Raw genomic sequence first — 23,557 nt, forward strand, 5'->3', positions numbered from 1 at the left:
TAAAATTACGAATCTCCAGAAATCTCAGCAAATATTTTTTCACCCAAACTGGATGATACTTTCAGGTAATGATCAGTACACTAAGGCGACTTGGTTCCCCAAATTTCGTTCTTCTATGTTGAAGCGTTCATTTCCAGTAACAGTTTGAATTTTTAGGTTTCACTCTGTTTTCTCCTATATTGATAGATGTATTTGGAACTCTAAATCCAACACGGTTTGTGCTAGCTTCTTGAAAGTTGACACAACAAAGTAGTTTCACGTTCTATCTCTACGTTTTGTTTCCTCTTGATGTAGCCCTAAGCAGTGACTGGCGAGAAACACTTTAATGGGAAGGGGTTGCCAAGCTTCCAAAAATTACGAATCTCCAGAAATCTCAGCAAATATTTTTTCGCCCAAACCGGATGATACTTTCAGGTAATGATCAGTACACTAAGGCGACTTGGTTCCCCAAATTTCGTTCTTCTATGTTGAAGCGTTCATTTCCAGTAACAGTTTGAATTTTTAGGTTTCACTCTGTTTTCTCCTATATTGATAGATGTATTTGGAACTCTAAATCCAACACGGTTTGTGCTAGTTTCTTGAAACTTGACACAACAAAGTAGTTTCACGTTCTATCTCTACGTTTTGTTTCCTCTTGATGTAGCCCTAAGCAGTGACTGGCGAGAAACACTTTCATGGGAAGGGGTTGCCAAGCTTCCCAAAATTACGAATCTCCAGAAATCTCAGCAAATATTTTTTCACCCAAACTGGATGATACTTTCAGGTAATGATCAGTACACTAAGGCAACTTGGTTCCCCAAATTTCGTTCTTCTATGTTGAAGCGTTCATTTCCAGTAACAGATTGAATTTTTAGGTTTCACTCTGTTTTCTCCTATATTGATAGATGTATTTGGAACTCTAAATCCAACACGGTTTGTGCTAGCTTCTTGAAACTTGACACAACAAAGTAGTTTCACCTTCTATCTCTACGTTTTGTTTCCTCTTGATGTAGCCCTAAGCAGTGACTGGCGAGAAACACTTTCATTGGAAGGGGTTGCCAAGCTTCCCAAAATTACGAATCTCCAGAAATCTCAGCAAACATTTTTTCACCCAAACTGGATGATACTTTCAGGTAATGATCAGTACACTAAGGCGACTTGGTTCCCCAAATTTCGTTCTTCTATGTTGAAGCGTTCATTTCCAGTAACAGTTTGAATTTTTAGGTTTCACTCTGTTTTCTCCTATATTGATAGATGTATTTGGAACTCTAAATCCAACACGGTTTGTGCTAGCTTCTTGAAACTTGACACAACAAAGTAGTTTCACGTTCTATCTCTACGTTTTGTTTCCTCTTGATGTAGCCCTAAGCAGTGACTGGCGAGAAACACTTTCATGGGAAGGGGTTGCCAAGCTTCCCAAAATTACGAATCTCCAGAAATCTCAGCAAATATTTTTTCGCCCAAACTGGATGATACTTTCAGGTAATGATCAGTACACTAAGGCGACTTGGTTCCCCAAATTTCGTTCTTCTATGTTGAAGCGTTCATTTCCAGTAACAGTTTGAATTTTTAGGTTTCACTCTGTTTTCTCCTATATTGATAGATGTATTTGGAACTCTAAATCCAACACGGTTTGTGCTAGCTTCTTGAAAGTTGACACAACAAAGTAGTTTCACGTTCTATCTCTACGTTTTGTTTCCTCTTGATGTAGCCCTAAGCAGTGACTGGCGAGAAACACTTTAATGGGAAGGGGTTGCCAAGCTTCCAAAAATTACGAATCTTCAGAAATCTCAGCAAATATTTTTTCGCCCAAACCGGATGATACTTTCAGGTAATGATCAGTACACTAAGGCGACTTGGTTCCCCAAATTTCGTTCTTCTATGTTGAAGCGTTCATTTCCAGTAACAGTTTGAATTTTTAGGTTTCACTCTGTTTTCTCCTATATTGATAGATGTATTTGGAACTCTAAATCCAACACGGTTTGTGCTAGTTTCTTGAAACTTGACACAACAAAGTAGTTTCACGTTCTATCTCTACGTTTTGTTTCCTCTTGATGTAGCCCTAAGCAGTGACTGGCGAGAAACACTTTCATGGGAAGGGGTTGCCAAGCTTCCCAAAATTACGAATCTCCAGAAATCTCAGCAAATATTTTTTCACCCAAACTGGATGATACTTTCAGGTAATGATCAGTACACTAAGGCAACTTGGTTCCCCAAATTTCGTTCTTCTATGTTGAAGCGTTCATTTCCAGTAACAGATTGAATTTTTAGGTTTCACTCTGTTTTCTCCTATATTGATAGATGTATTTGGAACTCTAAATCCAACACGGTTTGTGCTAGCTTCTTGAAACTTGACACAACAAAGTAGTTTCACCTTCTATCTCTACGTTTTGTTTCCTCTTGATGTAGCCCTAAGCAGTGACTGGCGAGAAACACTTTCATTGGAAGGGGTTGCCAAGCTTCCCAAAATTACGAATCTCCAGAAATCTCAGCAAACATTTTTTCACCCAAACTGGATGATACTTTCAGGTAATGATCAGTACACTAAGGCGACTTGGTTCCCCAAATTTCGTTCTTCTATGTTGAAGCGTTCATTTCCAGTAACAGTTTGAATTTTTAGGTTTCACTCTGTTTTCTCCTATATTGATAGATGTATTTGGAACTCTAAATCCAACACGGTTTGTGCTAGCTTCTTGAAACTTGACACAACGAAGTAGTTTCACGTTCTATCTCTACGTTTTGTTTCCTCTTGATGTAGCCCTAAGCAGTGACTGGCGAGAAACACTTTCATGGGAAGGGGTTGCCAAGCTTCCCAAAATTACGAATCTCCAGAAATCTCAGCAAATATTTTTTCGCCCAAACTGGATGATACTTTCAGGTAATGATCAGTACACTAAGGCGACTTGGTTCCCCAAATTTCGTTCTTCTATATTGAAGCGTTCATTTCCAGTAACAGTTTGAATTTTTAGGTTTCACTCTGTTTTCTCCTATATTGATAGATGTATTTGGAACTCTAAATCCAACACGGTTTGTGCTAGTTTCTTGAAACTTGACACAACAAAGTAGTTTCACGTTCTATCTCTACGTTTTGTTTCCTCTTGATGTAGCCCTAAGCAGTGACTGGCGAGAAACACTTTCATGGGAAGGGGTTGCCAAGCTTCCCAAAATTACGAATCTCCAGAAATCTCAGCAAATATTTTTTCACCCAAACTGGATGATACTTTCAGGTAATGATCAGTACACTAAGGCGACTTGGTTCCCCAAATTTCGTTCTTCTATGTTGAAGCGTTCATTTCCAGTAACAGTTTGAATTTTTAGGTTTCACTCTGTTTTCTCCTATATTGATAGATGTATTTGGAACTCTAAATCCAACACGGTTTGTGCTAGCTTCTTGAAAGTTGACACAACAAAGTAGTTTCACGTTCTATCTCTACGTTTTGTTTCCTCTTGATGTAGCCCTAAGCAGTGACTGGCGAGAAACACTTTCATGGGAAGGGGATGCCAAGTTTCCCAAAATTACGAATCTCCAGAAATCTCAGCAAATATTTTTTCACCCAAACTGGATGATACTTTCAGGTAATGATCAGTACACTAAGGCGACTTGGTTCTCCAAATTTCGTTCTTCTATGTTGAAGCGTTCATTTCCAGTAACAGTTTGAATTTTTAGGTTTCACTTTGTTTTCTCCTATATTGATAGATGTATTTGGAACTCTAAATCCAACACGGTTTGTGCTAGCTTCTTGAAACTTGACACAACAAAGTAGTTTCACGTTCTATCTCTACGTTTTGTTTCCTCTTGATGTAACCCTAAGCAGTGACTGGCGAGAAACACTTTCATGGGAAGGGGTTGCCAAGCTTCCAAAAATTACGAATCTCCAGAAATCTCAGCAAATATTTTTTCACCCAAACTGGATGATACTTTCAGGTAATGATCAGTACACTAAGGCGACTTGGTTCCCCAAGTTTCGTTCTTCTATGTTGAAGCGTTCATTTCCAGTAACAGTTTGAATTTTTAGGTTTCACTCTGTTTTCTCCTATATTGATAGATGTATTTGGAACTCTGAATCCAACACGGTTTGTGCTAGCTTCTTGAAAGTTGACACAACAAAGTAGTTTCACGTTCTATCTCTACGTTTTGTTTCATCTTGATGTAGCCCTAAACAGTGACTGGCGAGAAACACTTTCATGGGAAGGGGTTGCCAAGCTTCCCAAAATTACGAATCTCCAGAAATCTCAGCAAATATTTTTTCACCCAAACTGGATGATACTTTCAGGTAATGATCAGTACACTAAGGTGACTTGGTTCCCCAAATTTCGTTCTTCTATGTTGAAGCGTTCATTTCCAGTAACAGTTTGAATTTTTAGGTTTCACTCTGTTTTCTCCTATATTGATAGATATATTTGGAACTCTAAATCCAACACGGTTTGTGCTAGCTTCTTGAAACTTGTCACAACAATGTAGTTTCACGTTCTATCTCTACGTTTTGTTTCCTCTTGATGTAGCCCTAAGCAGTGACTGGCGAGAAACACTTTCATGGGAAGGGGTTGCCAAGCTTCCCAAAATAACGAATCTCCAGAAATCTCAGCAAATATTTTTTTCACCCAAACTGGATGATACTTTCAGGTAATGATCAGTACACTAAGGCGACTTGGTTCCCCAAATTTCGTTCTTCTATGTTGAAGCGTTCATTTCCAGTAACAGTTTGAAGTTTTAGGTTTCACTCTGTTTTCTCCTATATTGATAGATGTATTTGGAACTCTAAATCCAACACGGTTTGTGCTAGCTTCTTGAAACTTGACACAACAAAGTAGTTTCACGTTCTATCTCTACGTTTTGTTTCCTCTTGATGTAGCCCTAAGCAGTGACTGGCGAGAAACACTTTCATGGGAAGGGGTTGCCAAGCTTCCAAAAATTACGAATCTTCAGAAATCTCAGCAAATATTTTTTCGCCCAAACCGGATGATACTTTCAGGTAATGATCAGTACACTAAGGCGACTTGGTTCCCCAAATTTCGTTCTTCTATGTTGAAGCGTTCATTTCCAGTAACAGTTTGAATTTTTAGGTTTCACTCTGTTTTCTCCTATATTGATAGATGTATTTGGAACTCTAAATCCAACACGGTTTGTGCTAGTTTCTTGAAACTTGACACAACAAAGTAGTTTCACGTTCTATCTCTACGTTTTGTTTCCTCTTGATGTAGCCCTAAGCAGTGACTGGCGAGAAACACTTTCATGGGAAGGGGTTGCCAAGCTTCCCAAAATTACGAATCTCCAGAAATCTCAGCAAATATTTTTTCACCCAAACTGGATGATACTTTCAGGTAATGATCAGTACACTAAGGCAACTTGGTTCCCCAAATTTCGTTCTTCTATGTTGAAGCGTTCATTTCCAGTAACAGATTGAATTTTTAGGTTTCACTCTGTTTTCTCCTATATTGATAGATGTATTTGGAACTCTAAATCCAACACGGTTTGTGCTAGCTTCTTGAAACTTGACACAACAAAGTAGTTTCACCTTCTATCTCTACGTTTTGTTTCCTCTTGATGTAGCCCTAAGCAGTGACTGGCGAGAAACACTTTCATTGGAAGGGGTTGCCAAGCTTCCCAAAATTACGAATCTCCAGAAATCTCAGCAAACATTTTTTCACCCAAACTGGATGATACTTTCAGGTAATGATCAGTACACTAAGGCGACTTGGTTCCCCAAATTTCGTTCTTCTATGTTGAAGCGTTCATTTCCAGTAACAGTTTGAATTTTTAGGTTTCACTCTGTTTTCTCCTATATTGATAGATGTATTTGGAACTCTAAATCCAACACGGTTTGTGCTAGCTTCTTGAAACTTGACACAACGAAGTAGTTTCACGTTCTATCTCTACGTTTTGTTTCCTCTTGATGTAGCCCTAAGCAGTGACTGGCGAGAAACACTTTCATGGGAAGGGGTTGCCAAGCTTCCCAAAATTACGAATCTCCAGAAATCTCAGCAAATATTTTTTCGCCCAAACTGGATGATACTTTCAGGTAATGATCAGTACACTAAGGCGACTTGGTTCCCCAAATTTCGTTCTTCTATATTGAAGCGTTCATTTCCAGTAACAGTTTGAATTTTTAGGTTTCACTCTGTTTTCTCCTATATTGATAGATGTATTTGGAACTCTAAATCCAACACGGTTTGTGCTAGTTTCTTGAAACTTGACACAACAAAGTAGTTTCACGTTCTATCTCTACGTTTTGTTTCCTCTTGATGTAGCCCTAAGCAGTGACTGGCGAGAAACACTTTCATGGGAAGGGGTTGCCAAGCTTCCCAAAATTACGAATCTCCAGAAATCTCAGCAAATATTTTTTCACCCAAACTGGATGATACTTTCAGGTAATGATCAGTACACTAAGGCGACTTGGTTCCCCAAATTTCGTTCTTCTATGTTGAAGCGTTCATTTCCAGTAACAGTTTGAATTTTTAGGTTTCACTCTGTTTTCTCCTATATTGATAGATGTATTTGGAACTCTAAATCCAACACGGTTTGTGCTAGCTTCTTGAAAGTTGACACAACAAAGTAGTTTCACGTTCTATCTCTACGTTTTGTTTCCTCTTGATGTAGCCCTAAGCAGTGACTGGCGAGAAACACTTTCATGGGAAGGGGATGCCAAGTTTCCCAAAATTACGAATCTCCAGAAATCTCAGCAAATATTTTTTCACCCAAACTGGATGATACTTTCAGGTAATGATCAGTACACTAAGGCGACTTGGTTCTCCAAATTTCGTTCTTCTATGTTGAAGCGTTCATTTCCAGTAACAGTTTGAATTTTTAGGTTTCACTTTGTTTTCTCCTATATTGATAGATGTATTTGGAACTCTAAATCCAACACGGTTTGTGCTAGCTTCTTGAAACTTGACACAACAAAGTAGTTTCACGTTCTATCTCTACGTTTTGTTTCCTCTTGATGTAACCCTAAGCAGTGACTGGCGAGAAACACTTTCATGGGAAGGGGTTGCCAAGCTTCCAAAAATTACGAATCTCCAGAAATCTCAGCAAATATTTTTTCACCCAAACTGGATGATACTTTCAGGTAATGATCAGTACACTAAGGCGACTTGGTTCCCCAAGTTTCGTTCTTCTATGTTGAAGCGTTCATTTCCAGTAACAGTTTGAATTTTTAGGTTTCACTCTGTTTTCTCCTATATTGATAGATGTATTTGGAACTCTGAATCCAACACGGTTTGTGCTAGCTTCTTGAAAGTTGACACAACAAAGTAGTTTCACGTTCTATCTCTACGTTTTGTTTCATCTTGATGTAGCCCTAAACAGTGACTGGCGAGAAACACTTTCATGGGAAGGGGTTGCCAAGCTTCCCAAAATTACGAATCTCCAGAAATCTCAGCAAATATTTTTTCACCCAAACTGGATGATACTTTCAGGTAATGATCAGTACACTAAGGTGACTTGGTTCCCCAAATTTCGTTCTTCTATGTTGAAGCGTTCATTTCCAGTAACAGTTTGAATTTTTAGGTTTCACTCTGTTTTCTCCTATATTGATAGATATATTTGGAACTCTAAATCCAACACGGTTTGTGCTAGCTTCTTGAAACTTGTCACAACAATGTAGTTTCACGTTCTATCTCTACGTTTTGTTTCCTCTTGATGTAGCCCTAAGCAGTGACCGGCGAGAAACACTTTCATGGGAAGGGGTTGCCAAGCTTCCCAAAATAACGAATCTCCAGAAATCTCAGCAAATATTTTTTTCACCCAAACTGGATGATACTTTCAGGTAATGATCAGTACACTAAGGCGACTTGGTTCCCCAAATTTCGTTCTTCTATGTTGAAGCGTTCATTTCCAGTAACAGTTTGAAGTTTTAGGTTTCACTCTGTTTTCTCCTATATTGATAGATGTATTTGGAACTCTAAATCCAACACGGTTTGTGCTAGCTTCTTGAAACTTGACACAACAAAGTAGTTTCACGTTCTATCTCTACGTTTTGTTTCCTCTTGATGTAGCCCTAAGCAGTGACTGGCGAGAAACACTTTCATGGGAAGGGGTTGCCAAGCTTCCAAAAATTACGAATCTCCAGAAATCTCAGCAAATATTTTTTCACCCAAACCGGATGATACTTTCAGGTAATGATCAGTACACTAAGGCGACTTGGTTCCCCAAATTTCGTTCTTCTATGTTGAAGCGTTCATTTCCAGTAACAGTTTGAATTTTTAGGTTTCACTCTGTTTTCTCCTATATAGATATACGTATTTGGAACTCTAAATCCAACACGGTTTGTGCTAGCTTCTTGAAACTTGACACAACAAAGTAGTTTCACGTTCTATCTCTACATTTTGTTTCCTCTTGATGTAGCCCTAAGCAGTGACTGGCGAGAAACACTTTCATGGGAAGGGGATGCCAAGTTTCCCAAAATTACGAATCTCCAGAAATCTCATCAAATATTTTTTCACCCAAACTGGATGATACTTTCAGGTAATGATCAGTACACTAAGGCGACTTGGTTCCCCAAATTTCGTTCTTCTATGTTGAAGCGTTCATTTCCAGTAACAGTTTGAATTTTTAGGTTTCACTCTGTTTTCTCCTATATTGATAGATGTATTTGGAACTCTAAATCCAACACGGTTTGTGCTAGCTTCTTGAAACATGACACAACAAAGTAGTTTCACGTTCTATCTCTACGTTTTGTTTCCTCTTGATGTAGCCCTAAGCAGTGACTGGCGAGAAACACTTTCATGGGAAGGGGTTGCCAAGCTTCCCAAAATTACGAATCTCCAGAAATCTCAGCAAATATTTTTTCACCCAAACTGGATGATACTTTCAGGTAATGATCAGTACCCTAAGGCGACATGGTTCCCCAAGTTTCGTTCTTCTATGTTGAAGCGTTCATTTCCAGTAACAGTTTGAATTTTTAGGTTTCACTCTGTTTTCTCCTATATTGATAGATGTATTTGGAACTCTAAATCCAACACGGTTTGTGCTAGCTTCTTGAAACTTGACACAACAAAGTAGTTTCACGTTCTATCTCTACGTTTTGTTTCCTCTTTTTGTAGCCCTAAGCAGTGACTGGCGAGAAACACTTTCATGGGAAGGGGTTGCCAAGCTTCCCAAAATTACGAATCTCCAGAAATCTCAGCAAACATTTTTTCACCCAAAATGGATGATACTTTCAGGTAATGATCAGTACACTAAGGCGACTTGGTTCCCCAAATTTCGTTCTTCTATTTGAAGCGTTCATTTCCAGTAGCAGTTTGAATTTTTAGGTTTCACTCTGTTTTCTCCTATATTGATAGATGTATTTGGAACTCTAAGTCCAACACGGTTTGTGCTAGCTTCTTGAAACTTGACACAACAAAGTAGTTTCACGTTCTATCTCTACGATTTGTTTCCTCTTGATATAGCCCTAAGCAGTGACTGGCGAGAAACACTTTAATGGGAAGGGGTTGCCAAGCTTCCAAAAATTACGAATCTCCAGAAATCTCAGCAAATATTTTTTCACCCAAACTGGATGATACTTTCAGGTAATGATCAGTACACTAAGGCGACTTGGTTCCCCAAATTTCGTTCTTCTATGTTGAAGCGTTCATTTCCAGTAACAGTTTGAATTTTTAGGTTTCACTCTGTTTTCTCCTATATTGATAGATGTATTTGGAACTCTAAATCCAACACGGTTTGTGCTAGCTTCTTGAAAGTTGACACAACAAAGTAGTTTCACGTTCTATCTCTACGTTTTGTTTCCTCTTGATGTAGCCCTAAGCAGTGACTGGCGAGAAACACTTTAATGGGAAGGGGTTGCCAAGCTTCCAAAAATTACGAATCTCCAGAAATCTCAGCAAATATTTTTTCGCCCAAACCGGATGATACTTTCAGGTAATGATCAGTACACTAAGGCGACTTGGTTCCCCAAATTTCGTTCTTCTATGTTGAAGCGTTCATTTCCAGTAACAGTTTGAATTTTTAGGTTTCACTCTGTTTTCTCCTATATTGATAGATGTATTTGGAACTCTAAATCCAACACGGTTTGTGCTAGTTTCTTGAAACTTGACACAACAAAGTAGTTTCACGTTCTATCTCTACGTTTTGTTTCCTCTTGATGTAGCCCTAAGCAGTGACTGGCGAGAAACACTTTCATGGGAAGGGGTTGCCAAGCTTCCCAAAATTACGAATCTCCAGAAATCTCAGCAAATATTTTTTCACCCAAACTGGATGATACTTTCAGGTAATGATCAGTACACTAAGGCGACTTGGTTCCCCAAATTTCGTTCTTCTATGTTGAAGCGTTCATTTCCAGTAACAGATTGAATTTTTAGGTTTCACTCTGTTTTCTCCTATATTGATAGATGTATTTGGAACTCTAAATCCAACACGGTTTGTGCTAGCTTCTTGAAACTTGACACAACAAAGTAGTTTCACCTTCTATCTCTACGTTTTGTTTCCTCTTGATGTAGCCCTAAGCAGTGACTGGCGAGAAACACTTTCATTGGAAGGGGTTGCCAAGCTTCCCAAAATTACGAATCTCCAGAAATCTCAGCAAACATTTTTTCACCCAAACTGGATGATACTTTCAGGTAATGATCAGTACACTAAGGCGACTTGGTTCCCCAAATTTCGTTCTTCTATGTTGAAGCGTTCATTTCCAGTAACAGTTTGAATTTTTAGGTTTCACTCTGTTTTCTCCTATATTGATAGATGTATTTGGAACTCTAAATCCAACACGGTTTGTGCTAGCTTCTTGAAACTTGACACAACAAAGTAGTTTCACGTTCTATCTCTACGTTTTGTTTCCTCTTGATGTAGCCCTAAGCAGTGACTGGCGAGAAACACTTTCATGGGAAGGGGTTGCCAAGCTTCCCAAAATTACGAATCTCCAGAAATCTCAGCAAATATTTTTTCGCCCAAACTGGATGATACTTTCAGGTAATGATCAGTACACTAAGGCGACTTGGTTCCCCAAATTTCGTTCTTCTATGTTGAAGCGTTCATTTCCAGTAACAGTTTGAATTTTTAGGTTTCACTCTGTTTTCTCCTATATTGATAGATGTATTTGGAACTCTAAATCCAACACGGTTTGTGCTAGTTTCTTGAAACTTGACACAACAAAGTAGTTTCACGTTCTATCTCTACGTTTTGTTTCCTCTTGATGTAGCCCTAAGCAGTGACTGCCGAGAAACACTTTCATGGGAAGGGGTTGCCAAGCTTCCCAAAATTACGAATCTCCAGAAATCTCAGCAAATATTTTTTCACCCAAACTGGATGATACTTTCAGGTAATGATCAGTACACTAAGGCGACTTGGTTCCCCAAATTTCGTTCTTCTATGTTGAAGCGTTCATTTCCAGTAACAGTTTGAATTTTTAGGTTTCACTCTGTTTTCTCCTATATTGATAGATGTATTTGGAACTCTAAATCCAACACGGTTTGTGCTAGCTTCTTGAAACTTGACACAACAAAGTAGTTTCACGTTCTATCTCTACGTTTTGTTTCCTCTTGATGTAGCCCGAAGCAGTGACTGGCGAGAAACACTTTCATGGGAAGGGGTTGCCAAGCTTCCCAAAATTACGAATCTCCAGAAATCTCAGCAAATATTTTTTCACCCAAACTGGATGATACTTTCAGGTAATGATCAGTACACTAAGGCGACTTGGTTCCCCAAGTTTCGTTCCTCTATGTTGAAGCGTTCATTTCCAGTAACAGTTTGAATTTTTAGGTTTCACTCTGTTTTCTCCTATATTGATAGATGTATTTGGAACTCTAAATCCAACACGGTTTGTTCTAGCTTCTTGAAACTTGACACAACAAAGTAGTTTCACGTTCTATCTCTACGTTTTGTTTCCTCTTGATGTAGCCCTAAGCAGTGACTGGCGAGAAACACTTTCATGGGAAGGGGATGCCAAGTTTCCCAAAATTACGAATCTCCAGAAATCTCAGCAAATATTTTTTCACCCAAACTGGATGATACTTTCAGGTAATGATCAGTACACTAAGGCGACTTGGTTCTCCAAATTTCGTTCTTCTATGTTGAAGCGTTCATTTCCAGTAACAGTTTGAATTTTTAGGTTTCACTCTGTTTTCTCCTATATTGATAGATGTATTTGGAACTCTAAATCCAACACGGTTTGTGCTAGCTTCTTGAAACTTGACACAACAAAGTAGTTTCACGTTCTATCTCTACGTTTTGTTTCCTTTTGATGTAACCCTAAGCAGTGACTGGCGAGAAACACTTTCATTGGAAGGGGTTGCCAAGCTTCCAAAAATTACGAATCTCCAGAAATCTCAGCAAATATTTTTTCACCCAAACTGGATGATACTTTCAGGTAATGATCAGTACACTAAGGCGACTTGGTTCCCCAAGTTTCGTTCTTCTATGTTGAAGCGTTCATTTCCAGTAACAGTTTGAATTTTTAGGTTTCACTCTGTTTTCTCCTATATTGATAGATGTATTTGGAACTCTGAATCCAACACGGTTTGTGCTAGCTTCTTGAAAGTTGACACAACAAAGTAGTTTCACGTTCTATCTCTACGTTTTGTTTCATCTTGATGTAGCCCTAAACAGTGACTGGCGAGAAACACTTTCATGGGAAGGGGTTGCCAAGCTTCCAAAAATTACGAATCTCCAGAAATCTCAGCAAATATTTTTTCACCCAAACTGGATGATACTTTCAGGTAATGATCAGTACACTAAGGCGACTTGGTTCCCCAAATTTCGTTCTTCTATGTTGAAGCGTTCATTTCCAGTAACAGTTTGAATTTTTAGGTTTCACTCTGTTTTCTCCTATATTGATAGATATATTTGGAACTCTAAATCCAACACGGTTTGTGCTAGCTTCTTGAAACTTGTCACAACAATGTAGTTTCACGTTCTATCTCTACGTTTTGTTTCCTCTTGATGTAGCCCTAAGCAGTGACTGGCGAGAAACACTTTCATGGGAAGGGGTTGCCAAGCTTCCCAAAATAACGAATCTCCAGAAATCTCAGCAAATATTTTTTTCACCCAAACTGGATGATACTTTCAGGTAATGATCAGTACACTAAGGCGACTTGGTTCCCCAAATTTCGTTCTTCTATGTTGAAGCGTTCATTTCCAGTAACAGTTTGAATTTTTAGGTTTCACTCTGTTTTCTCCTATATTGATAGATGTATTTGGAACTCTAAATCCAACACGGTTTGTGCTAGCTTCTTGAAACTTGACACAACAAAGTAGTTTCACGTTCTATCTCTACGTTTTGTTTCCTCTTGATGTAGCCCTAAGCAGTGACTGGCGAGAAACACTTTCATGGGAAGGGGTTGCCAAGCTTCCAAAAATTACGAATCTCCAGAAATCTCAGCAAATATTTTTTCACCCAAACCGGATGATACTTTCAGGTAATGATCAGTACACTAAGGCGACTTGGTTCCCCAAATTTCGTTCTTCTATGTTGAAGCGTTCATTTCCAGTAACAGTTTGAATTTTTAGGTTTCACTCTGTTTTCTCCTATATAGATATACGTATTTGGAACTCTAAATCCAACACGGTTTGTGCTAGCTTCTTGAAACTTGACACAACAAAGTAGTTTCACGTTCTATCTCTACGTTTTGTTTCCTCTTGATGTAGCCCTAAGCAGTGACTGGCGAGAAACACTTTCATGGGAAGGGGATGCCAAGTTTCCCAAAATTACGAATCTCCAGAAATCTCAGCAAATATTTTTTCACCCAAACTGGATGATATTTTCAGGTAATGATCAGTACACTAAGGCGACTTGGTTCCCCAAATTTCGTTCTTCTATGTTGAAGCGTTCATTTCCAGTAACAGTTTGAATTTTTAGGTTTCACTCTGTTTTCTCCTATATTGATAGATGTATTTGGAACTCTAAATCCAACACGGTTTGTGCTAGCTTCTTGAAACATGACACAACAAAGTAGTTTCACGTTCTATCTCTACGTTTTGTTTCCTCTTGATGTAGCCCTAAGCAGTGACTGGCGAGAAACACTTTCATGGGAAGGGGTTGCCAAGCTTCCCAAAATTACGAATCTCCAGAAATCTCAGCAAACATTTTTTCACCCAAACTGGATGATACTTTCAGGTAATGATCAGTACACTAAGGCGACTTGGTTCCCCAAATTTCGTTCTTCTATTTGAAGCGTTCATTTCCAGTAACAGTTTGAATTTTTAGGTTTCACTCTGTTTTCTCCTATATTGATAGATGTATTTGGAACTCTAAATCCAACACGGTTTGTGCTAGCTTCTTGAAACTTGACACAACAAATTAGTTTCACGTTCTATCTCTACGTTTTGTTTCCTCTTGATGTAGCCCTAAGCAGTGACTGGCGAGAAACACTTTAATGGGAAGGGGTTGCCAAGCTTCCAAAAATTACGAATCTCCAGAAATCTCAGCAAATATTTTTTCACCCAAACTGGATGATACTTTCAGGTAATGATCAGTACACTAAGGCGACTTGGTTCCCCAAATTTCGTTCTTCTATGTTGAAGCGTTCATTTCCAGTAACAGTTTGAATTTTTAGGTTTCACTCTGTTTTCTCCTATATTGATAGATGTATTTGGAACTCTAAATCCAACACGGTTTGTGCTAGCTTCTTGAAAGTTGACACAACAAAGTAGTTTCACGTTCTATCTCTACGTTTTGTTTCCTCTTGATGTAGCCCTAAGCAGTGACTGGCGAGAAACACTTTAATGGGAAGGGGTTGCCAAGCTTCCAAAAATTACGAATCTCCAGAAATCTCAGCAAATATTTTTTCGCCCAAACCGGATGATACTTTCAGGTAATGATCAGTACACTAAGGCGACTTGGTTCCCCAAATTTCGTTCTTCTATGTTGAAGCGTTCATTTCCAGTAACAGTTTGAATTTTTAGGTTTCACTCTGTTTTCTCCTATATTGATAGATGTATTTGGAACTCTAAATCCAACACGGTTTGTGCTAGTTTCTTGAAACTTGACAAAACAAAGTAGTTTCACGTTCTATCTCTACGTTTTGTTTCCTCTTGATGTAGCCCTAAGCAGTGACTGGCGAGAAACACTTTAATGGGAAGGGGTTGCCAAGCTTCCCAAAATTACGAATCTCCAGAAATCTCAGCAAATATTTTTTCACCCAAACTGGATGATACTTTCAGGTAATGATCAGTACACTAAGGCGACTTGGTTCCCCAAATTTCGTTCTACTATGTTGAAGCGTTCATTTCCAGTAACAGATTGAATTTTTAGGTTTCACTCTGTTTTCTCCTATATTGATAGATGTATTTGGAACTCTAAATCCAACACGGTTTGTGCTAGCTTCTTGAAACTTGACACAACAAAGTAGTTTCACCTTCTATCTCTACGTTTTGTTTCCTCTTGATGTAGCCCTAAGCAGTGACTGGCGAGAAACACTTTCATTGGAAGGGGTTGCCAAGCTTCCCAAAATTACGAATCTCCAGAAATCTCAGCAAACATTTTTTCACCCAAACTGGATGATACTTTCAGGTAATGATCAGTACACTAAGGCGACTTGGTTCCCCAAATTTCGTTCTTCTATGTTGAAGCGTTCATTTCCAGTAACAGTTTTAATTTTTTAGGTTTCACTCTGTTTTCTCCTATATTGATAGATGTATTTGGAACTCTAAATCCAACACGGTTTGTGCTAGCTTCTTGAAACTTGACACAACAAAGTAGTTTCACGTTCTATCTCTACGTTTTGTTTCCTCTTGATGTAGCCCTAAGCAGTGACTGGCGAGAAACACTTTCATGGGAAGGGGTTGCCAAGCTTCCCAAAATTACGAATCTCCAGAAATCTCAGCAAATATTTTTTCGCCCAAACTGGATGATACTTTCAGGTAATGATCAGTACACTAAGGCGACTTGGTTCCCCAAATTTCGTTCTTCTATGTTGAAGCGTTCATTTCCAGTAACAGTTTGAATTTTTAGGTTTCACTCTGTTTTCTCCTATATTGATAGATGTATTTGGAACTCTAAATCCAACACGGTTTGTGCTGGTTTCTTGAAACTTGACACAACAAAGTAGTTTCACGTTCTATCTCTACGTTTTGTTTCCTCTTGATGTAGCCCTAAGCAGTGACTGGCGAGAAACACTTTCATGGGAAGGGGTTGCCAAGCTTCCCAAAATTACGAATCTCCAGAAATCTCAGCAAATATTTTTTCAACCAAACTGGATGATACTTTCAGGTAATGATCACTACACTAAGGCGACTTGGTTCCCCAAATTTCGTTCTTCTATGTTGAAGCGTTCATTTCCAGTAACAGTTTGAATTTTTAGGTTTCACTCTGTTTTCTCCTATATTGATAGATGTATTTGGAACTCTAAATCCAACACGGTTTGTGCTAGCTTCTTGAAACTTGACACAACAAAGTAGTTTCACGTTCTATCTCTACGTTTTGTTTCCTCTTGATGTAGCCCTAAGCAGTGACTGGCGAGAAACACTTTCATGGGAAGGGGTTGCCAAGCTTCCCAAAATTACGAATCTCCAGAAATCTCAGCAAATATTTTTTCGCCCAAACTGGATGATACTTTCAGGTAATGATCAGTACACTAAGGCGACTTGGTTCCCCAAATTTCGTTCTTCTATGTTGAAGCGTTCATTTCCAGTAACAGTTTGAATTTTTAGGTTTCACTCTGTTTTCTCCTATATTGATAGATGTATTTGGAACTCTAAATCCAACACGGTTTGTGCTAGCTTCTTGAAACTTGACACAACAAAGTAGTTTCACGTTCTATCTCTACGTTTTGTTTCCTCTTGATGTAACCCTAAGCAGTGACTGGCGAGAAACACTTTCATGGGAAGGGGTTGCCAAGCTTCCAAAAATTACGAATCTCCAGAAATCTCAGCAAATATTTTTTCACCCAAACTGGATGATACTTTCAGGTAATGATCAGTACACTAAGGCGACTTGGTTCCCCAAGTTTCGTTCTTCTATGTTGAAGCGTTCATTTCCAGTAACAGTTTGAATTTTTAGGTTTCACTCTGTTTTCTCCTATATTGATAGATGTATTTGGAACTCTGAATCCAACACGGTTTGTGCTAGCTTCTTGAAAGTTGACACAACAAAGTAGTTTCACGTTCTATCTCTACGTTTTGTTTCATCTTGATGTAGCCCTAAACAGTGACTGGCGAGAAACACTTTCATGGGAAGGGGTTGCCAAGCTTCCCAAAATTACGAATCTCCAGAAATCTCAGCAAATATTTTTTCACCCAAACTGGATGATACTTTCAGGTAATGATCAGTACACTAAGGCGACTTGGTTCCCCAAATTTCGTTCTTCTATGTTGAAGCGTTCATTTCCAGTAACAGTTTGAATTTTTAGGTTTCACTCTGTTTTCTCCTATATTGATAGATATATTTGGAACTCTAAATCCAACACGGTTTGTGCTAGCTTCTTGAAACTTGTCACAACAATGTAGTTTCACGTTCTATCACTACGTTTGGTTTCCTCTTGATGTAGCCCTAAGCAGTGACTGGCGAGAAACACTTTCATGGGAAGGGGTTGCCAAGCTTCCCAAAATAACGAATCTCCAGAAATCTCAGCAAATATTTTTTTCACCCAAACTGGATGATACTTTCAGGTAATGATCAGTACACTAAGGCGACTTGGTTCCCCAAATTTCGTTCTTCTATGTTGAAGCGTTCATTTCCAGTAACAGTTTGAATTTTTAGGTTTCACTCTGTTTTCTCCTATATTGATAGATGTATTTGGAACTCTAAATCCAACACGGTTTGTGCTAGCTTCTTGAAACTTGACACAACAAAGTAGTTTCACGTTCTATCTCTACGTTTTGTTTCCTCTTGATGTAGCCCTAAGCAGTGACTGGCGAGAAACACTTTCATGGGAAGGGGTTGCCAAGCTTCCAAAAATTATGAATCTCCAGAAATCTCAGCAAATATTTTTTCACCCAAACCGGATGATACTTTCAGGTAATGATCAGTACACTAAGGCGACTTGGTTCCCCAAATTTTGTTCTTCTATGTTGAAGCGTTCATTTCCAGTAACAGTTTGAATTTTTAGGTTTCACTCTGTTTTCTCCTATATAGATATACGTATTTGGAACTCTAAATCCAACACGGTTTGTGCTAGCTTCTTGAAACTTGACACAACAAAGTAGTTTCACGTTCTATCACTACGTTTGGTTTCCTCTTGATGTAGCCCTAAGCAGTGACTGGCGAGAAACACTTTCATGGGAAGGGGTTGCCAAGCTTCCCAAAATTACGAATCTCCAGAAATCTCAGCAAATATTTTTTCACCCAAACTGGATGATACTTTCAGGTAATGATCAGTACACTAAGGCGACTTGGTTCCCCAAATTTCGTTCTTCTATGTTGAAGCGTTCATTTCCAGTAACAGTTTGAATTTTTAGGTTTCACTCTGTTTTCTCCTATATTGATAGATGTATTTGGAACTCTAAATCCAACACGGTTTGTGCTAGCTTCTTGAAAGTTGACACAACAAAGTAGTTTCACGTTCTATCTCTACGTTTTGTTTCCTCTTGATGTAGCCGTAAGCAGTGCCTGGCGAGAAACACTTTCATGGGAAGGGGTTGCCAAGCTTCCCAAAATTACGAATCTCCAGAAATCTCAGCAAATATTTTTTCACCCCAACTGGATGATACTTTCAGGTAATGATCAGTACACTAAGGCGACTTGGTTCCCCAAATTTCGTTCTTCTATGTTGAAGCGTTCATTTCCAGTAACAGTTTGAATTTTTAGGTTTCACTCTGTTTTCTCCTATATTGATAGATGTATTTGGAACTCTAAATCCAACACGGTTTGTGCTAGCTTCTTGAAACTTGACACAACAAAGTAGTTTCACGTTCTATCTCTACGTTTTGTTTCCTCTTGATGTAGCCCTAAGCAGTGACTGGCGAGAAACACTTTCATGGGAAGGGGTTGCCACGCTTCCCAAAATTACGAAACTCCAGAAATCTCAGCAAATATTTTTTCACCCAAACTGGATGATACTTTCAGGTAATGATCAGTATACTAAGGCGACTTGGTCCCCAAATTTCGTTCTTCTATGTTGAAGCGTTCATTTCCAGTATCAGTTTGTATTTTTAGGTTTCACTCTGTTTTCTCCTATATTGATAGATGTATTTGGAACTCTAAATCCAACACGGTTTGTGCTAGCTTCTTGAAACTTGACACAACAAAGTAGTTTCACGTTCTATCTCTACGTTTTGTTTCCTCTTGATGTAGCCCTAAGCAGTGACTGGCGAGAAACACTTTCATGGGAAGGGGTTGCCAAGCTTCCAAAAATTACGAATCTCCAGAAATCTCAGCAAATATTTTTTCACCCAAACTGGATGATACTTTCAGGTAATGATCAGTACACTAAGGCGACTTGGTTCCCCAAATTTCGTTCTTCTATGTTGAAGCGTTCATTTCCAGTAACAGTTTGAATTTTTAGGTTTCACTCTGTTTTCTCCTATATTGATAGATGTATTTGGAACTCTAAATCCAACACGGTTTGTGCTAGCTTCTTGAAAGTTGACACAACAAAGTAGTTTCACGTTCTATCTCTACGTTTTGTTTCCTCTTGATGTAGCCGTAAGCAGTGCCTGGCGAGAAACACTTTCATGGGAAGGGGTTGCCAAGCTTCCCAAAATTACGAATCTCCAGAAATCTCAGCAAATATTTTTTCACCCCAACTGGATGATACTTTCAGGTAATGATCAGTACACTAAGGCGACTTGGTTCCCCAAATTTCGTTCTTCTATGTTGAAGCGTTCATTTCCAGTAACAGTTTGAATTTTTAGGTTTCACTCTGTTTTCTCCTATATTGATAGATGTATTTGGAACTCTAAATCCAACACGGTTTGTGCTAGCTTCTTGAAACTTGACACAACAAAGTAGTTTCACGTTCTATCTCTACGTTTTGTTTCCTCTTGATGTAGCCCTAAGCAGTGACTGGCGAGAAACACTTTCATGGGAAGGGGTTGCCAAGCTTCCAAAAATTACGAATCTCCAGAAATCTCAGCAAACATTTTTTCACCCAAACTGGATGATACTTTCAGGTAATGATCAGTACCCTAAGGCGACTTGGTTCCCCAAATTTCGTTCTTCTATGTTGAAGCGTTCATTTCCAGTAACAGTTTGAATTTTTAGGTTTCACTCTGTTTTCTCCTATATTGATAGATGTATTTGGAACTCTAAATCCAACACGGTTTGTGCTAGCTTCTTGAAACTTGACACAACAAAGTAGTTTTACGTTCTATCTCTACGTTTTGTTTCCTCTTGATGTATCCCTAAGCAGTGTCTGGCGAGAAACACTTTCATGGGAAGGGGATGCCAAGTTTCCCAAAATTACGAATCTCCAGAAATCTCAGCAAATATTTTTTCACCCAAACTGGATGATACTTTCAGGTAATGATCAGTACACTAAGGCGAATTGGTTCCCCAAATTTTGTTCTTCTATGTTGAAGCATTCATTTCCAGTAACAGTTTGAATTTTTAGGTTTCACTCTGTTTTCTCCTATATTAATAGATGTATTTGGACCTCTAAATCCAACACGGTTTGTGCTAGCTTCTTGAAACTTGACACAACAAAGTAGTTTCACGTTCTCTCTCTACGTTTTGTTTCCTCTTGATGTAGACCTAAGCAGTGACTGTGAGAAACACTTTCATGGGAAGGGGTTGCCAAGCTTCCCAAAATTACGAATCTCCAGAAATCTAAGCAAATATTTTTTCACCCAAACCGGATGATACTTTCAGGTAATGATCAGTACACTAAGGCGACTTGGTTCCCCAAATTTCGTTCTTCTATGTTGAAGCGTTCATTTCCAGTAACAGTTTGAATTTTTAGGTTTCACTCTGTTTTCTCCTATATAGATATACGTATTTGGAACTCTAAATCCAACACAGTTTGTGGTAGCTTCTTGAAACTTGACACAACAAAGTAGTTTCACGTTCTATCACTACGTTTGGTTTCCTCTTGATGTAGCCCTAAGCAGTGACTGGCGAGAAACACTTTCATGGGAAGGGGTTGCCAAGCTTCCCAAAATTACGAATCTCCAGAAATCTCAGCAAATATTTTTTCACCCAAACTGGATGATACTTTCAGGTAATGATCAGTACACTAAGGCGACTTGGTTCCCCAAATTTCGTTCTTCTATGTTGAAGCGTTCATTTCCAGTAACAGTTTGAATTTTTAGGTTTCACTCTGTTTTCTCCTATATTGATAGATGTATTTGGAACTCTAAATCCAACACGGTTTGTGCTAGCTTCTTGAAAGTTGACACAACAAAGTAGTTTCACGTTCTATCTCTACGTTTTGTTTCCTCTTGATGTAGCCGTAAGCAGTGCCTGGCGAGAAACACTTTCATGGGAAGGGGTTGCCAAGCTTCCCAAAATTACGAATCTCCAGAAATCTCAGCAAATATTTTTTCACCCCAACTGGATGATACTTTCAGGTAATGATCAGTACACTAAAGCGACTTGGTTCCCCAAATTTCGTTCTTCTATGTTGAAGCGTTCATTTCCAGTAACAGTTTGAATTTTTAGGTTTCACTCTGTTTTCTCCTATATTGATAGATGTATTTGGAACTCTAAATCCAACACGGTTTGTGCTAGCTTCTTGAAACTTGACACAACAAAGTAGTTTCACGTTCTATCTCTACGTTTTGTTTCCTCTTGATGTAGCCCTAAGCAGTGACTGGCGAGAAACACTTTCATGGGAAGGGGTTGCCAAGCTTCCAAAAATTACGAATCTCCAGAAATCTCAGCAAATATTTTTTCACCCAAACTGGATGATACTTTCAGGTAATGATCAGTACCCTAAGGCGACTTGGTTCCCCAAATTTCGTTCTTCTATGTTGAAGCGTTCATTTCCAGTAACAGTTTGAATTTTTAGGTTTCACTCTGTTTTCTCCTATATTGATAGATGTATTTGGAACTCTAAATCCAACACGGTTTGTGCTAGCTTCTTGAAACTTGACACAACAAAGTAGTTTTACGTTCTATCTCTACGTTTTGTTTCCTCTTGATGTATCCCTAAGCAGTGTCTGGCGAGAAACACTTTCATGGGAAGGGGATGCCAAGTTTCCCAAAATTACGAATCTCCAGAAATCTCAGCAAATATTTTTTCACCCAAACTGGATGATACTTTCAGGTAATGATCAGTACACTAAGGCGAATTGGTTCCCCAAATTTTGTTCTTCTATGTTGAAGCATTCATTTCCAGTAACAGTTTGAATTTTTAGGTTTCACTCTGTTTTCTCCTATATTAATAGATGTATTTGGACCTCTAAATCCAACACGGTTTGTGCTAGCTTCTTGAAACTTGACACAACAAAGTAGTTTCACGTTCTCTCTCTACGTTTTGTTTCCTCTTGATGTAGACCTAAGCAGTGACTGGCGAGAAACACTTTCATGGGAAGGGGTTGCCAAGCTTCCCAAAATTACGAATCTCCAGAAATCTAAGCAAATATTTTTTCACCCAAACTGGATGATACTTTCAGGTAATGATCAGTACACTAAGGCGACTTGGTTCCCCAAGTTTCGTTCTTCTATGTTGAAGCGTTCATTTCCAGTAACAGTTTGAATTTTTAGGTTTCACTCTGTTTTCTCCTATATTGATAGATGTATTTGGAACTCTGAATCCAACACGGTTTGTGCTAGCTTCTTGAAAGTTGACACAACAAAGTAGTTTCACGTTCTATCTCTACGTTTTGTTTCATCTTGATGTAGCCCTAAACAGTGACTGGCGAGAAACACTTTCATGGGAAGGGGTTGCCAAGCTTCCCAAAATTACGAATCTCCAGAAATCTCAGCAAATATTTTTTCACCCCAACTGGATGATACTTTCAGGTAATGATCAGTACACTAAGGCGACTTGGTTCCCCAAATTTCGTTCTTCTATGTTGAAGCGTTCATTTCCAGTAACAGTTTTAATTTTTAGGTTTCACTCTGTTTTCTCCTATATTGATAGATATATTTGGAACTCTAAATCCAACACGGTTTGTGCTAGCTTCTTGAAACTTGTCACAACAATGTAGTTTCACGTTCTATCTCTACGTTTTGTTTCCTCTTGATGTAGCCCTAAGCAGTGACTGGCGAGAAACACTTTCATGGGAAGGGGTTGCCAAGCTTCCAAAAATTACGAATCTCCAGAAATCTCAGCAAATATTTTTTTCACCCAAACTGGATGATACTTTCAGGTAATGATCAGTACACTAAGGCGACTTGGTTCCCCAAATTTCGTTCTTCTATGTTGAAGCGTTCATTTCCAGTAACAGTTTGAATTTTTAGGTTTCACTCTGTTTTCTCCTATATTGATAGATGTATTTGGAACTCTAAATCCAACACGGTTTGTGCTAGCTTCTTGAAACTTGACACAACAAAGTAGTTTCACGTTCTATCTCTACGTTTTGTTTCCTCTTGATGTAGCCCTAAGCAGTGACTGGCGAGAAACACTTTCATGGGAAGGGGTTGCCAAGCTTCCAAAAATTACGAATCTCCAGAAATCTCAGCAAATATTTTTTCACCCAAACCGGATGATACTTTCAGGTAATGATCAGTACACTAAGGCGACTTGGTTCCCCAAATTTCGTTCTTCTATGTTGAAGCGTTCATTTCCAGTAACAGTTTGAATTTTTAGGTTTCACTCTGTTTTC

The sequence above is a fragment of the Spermophilus citellus genome, assembly GCF_964194105.1.
Source record: "Spermophilus citellus genome assembly, chromosome: 2".
Taxonomy (NCBI): domain Eukaryota; kingdom Metazoa; phylum Chordata; class Mammalia; order Rodentia; family Sciuridae; genus Spermophilus; species Spermophilus citellus.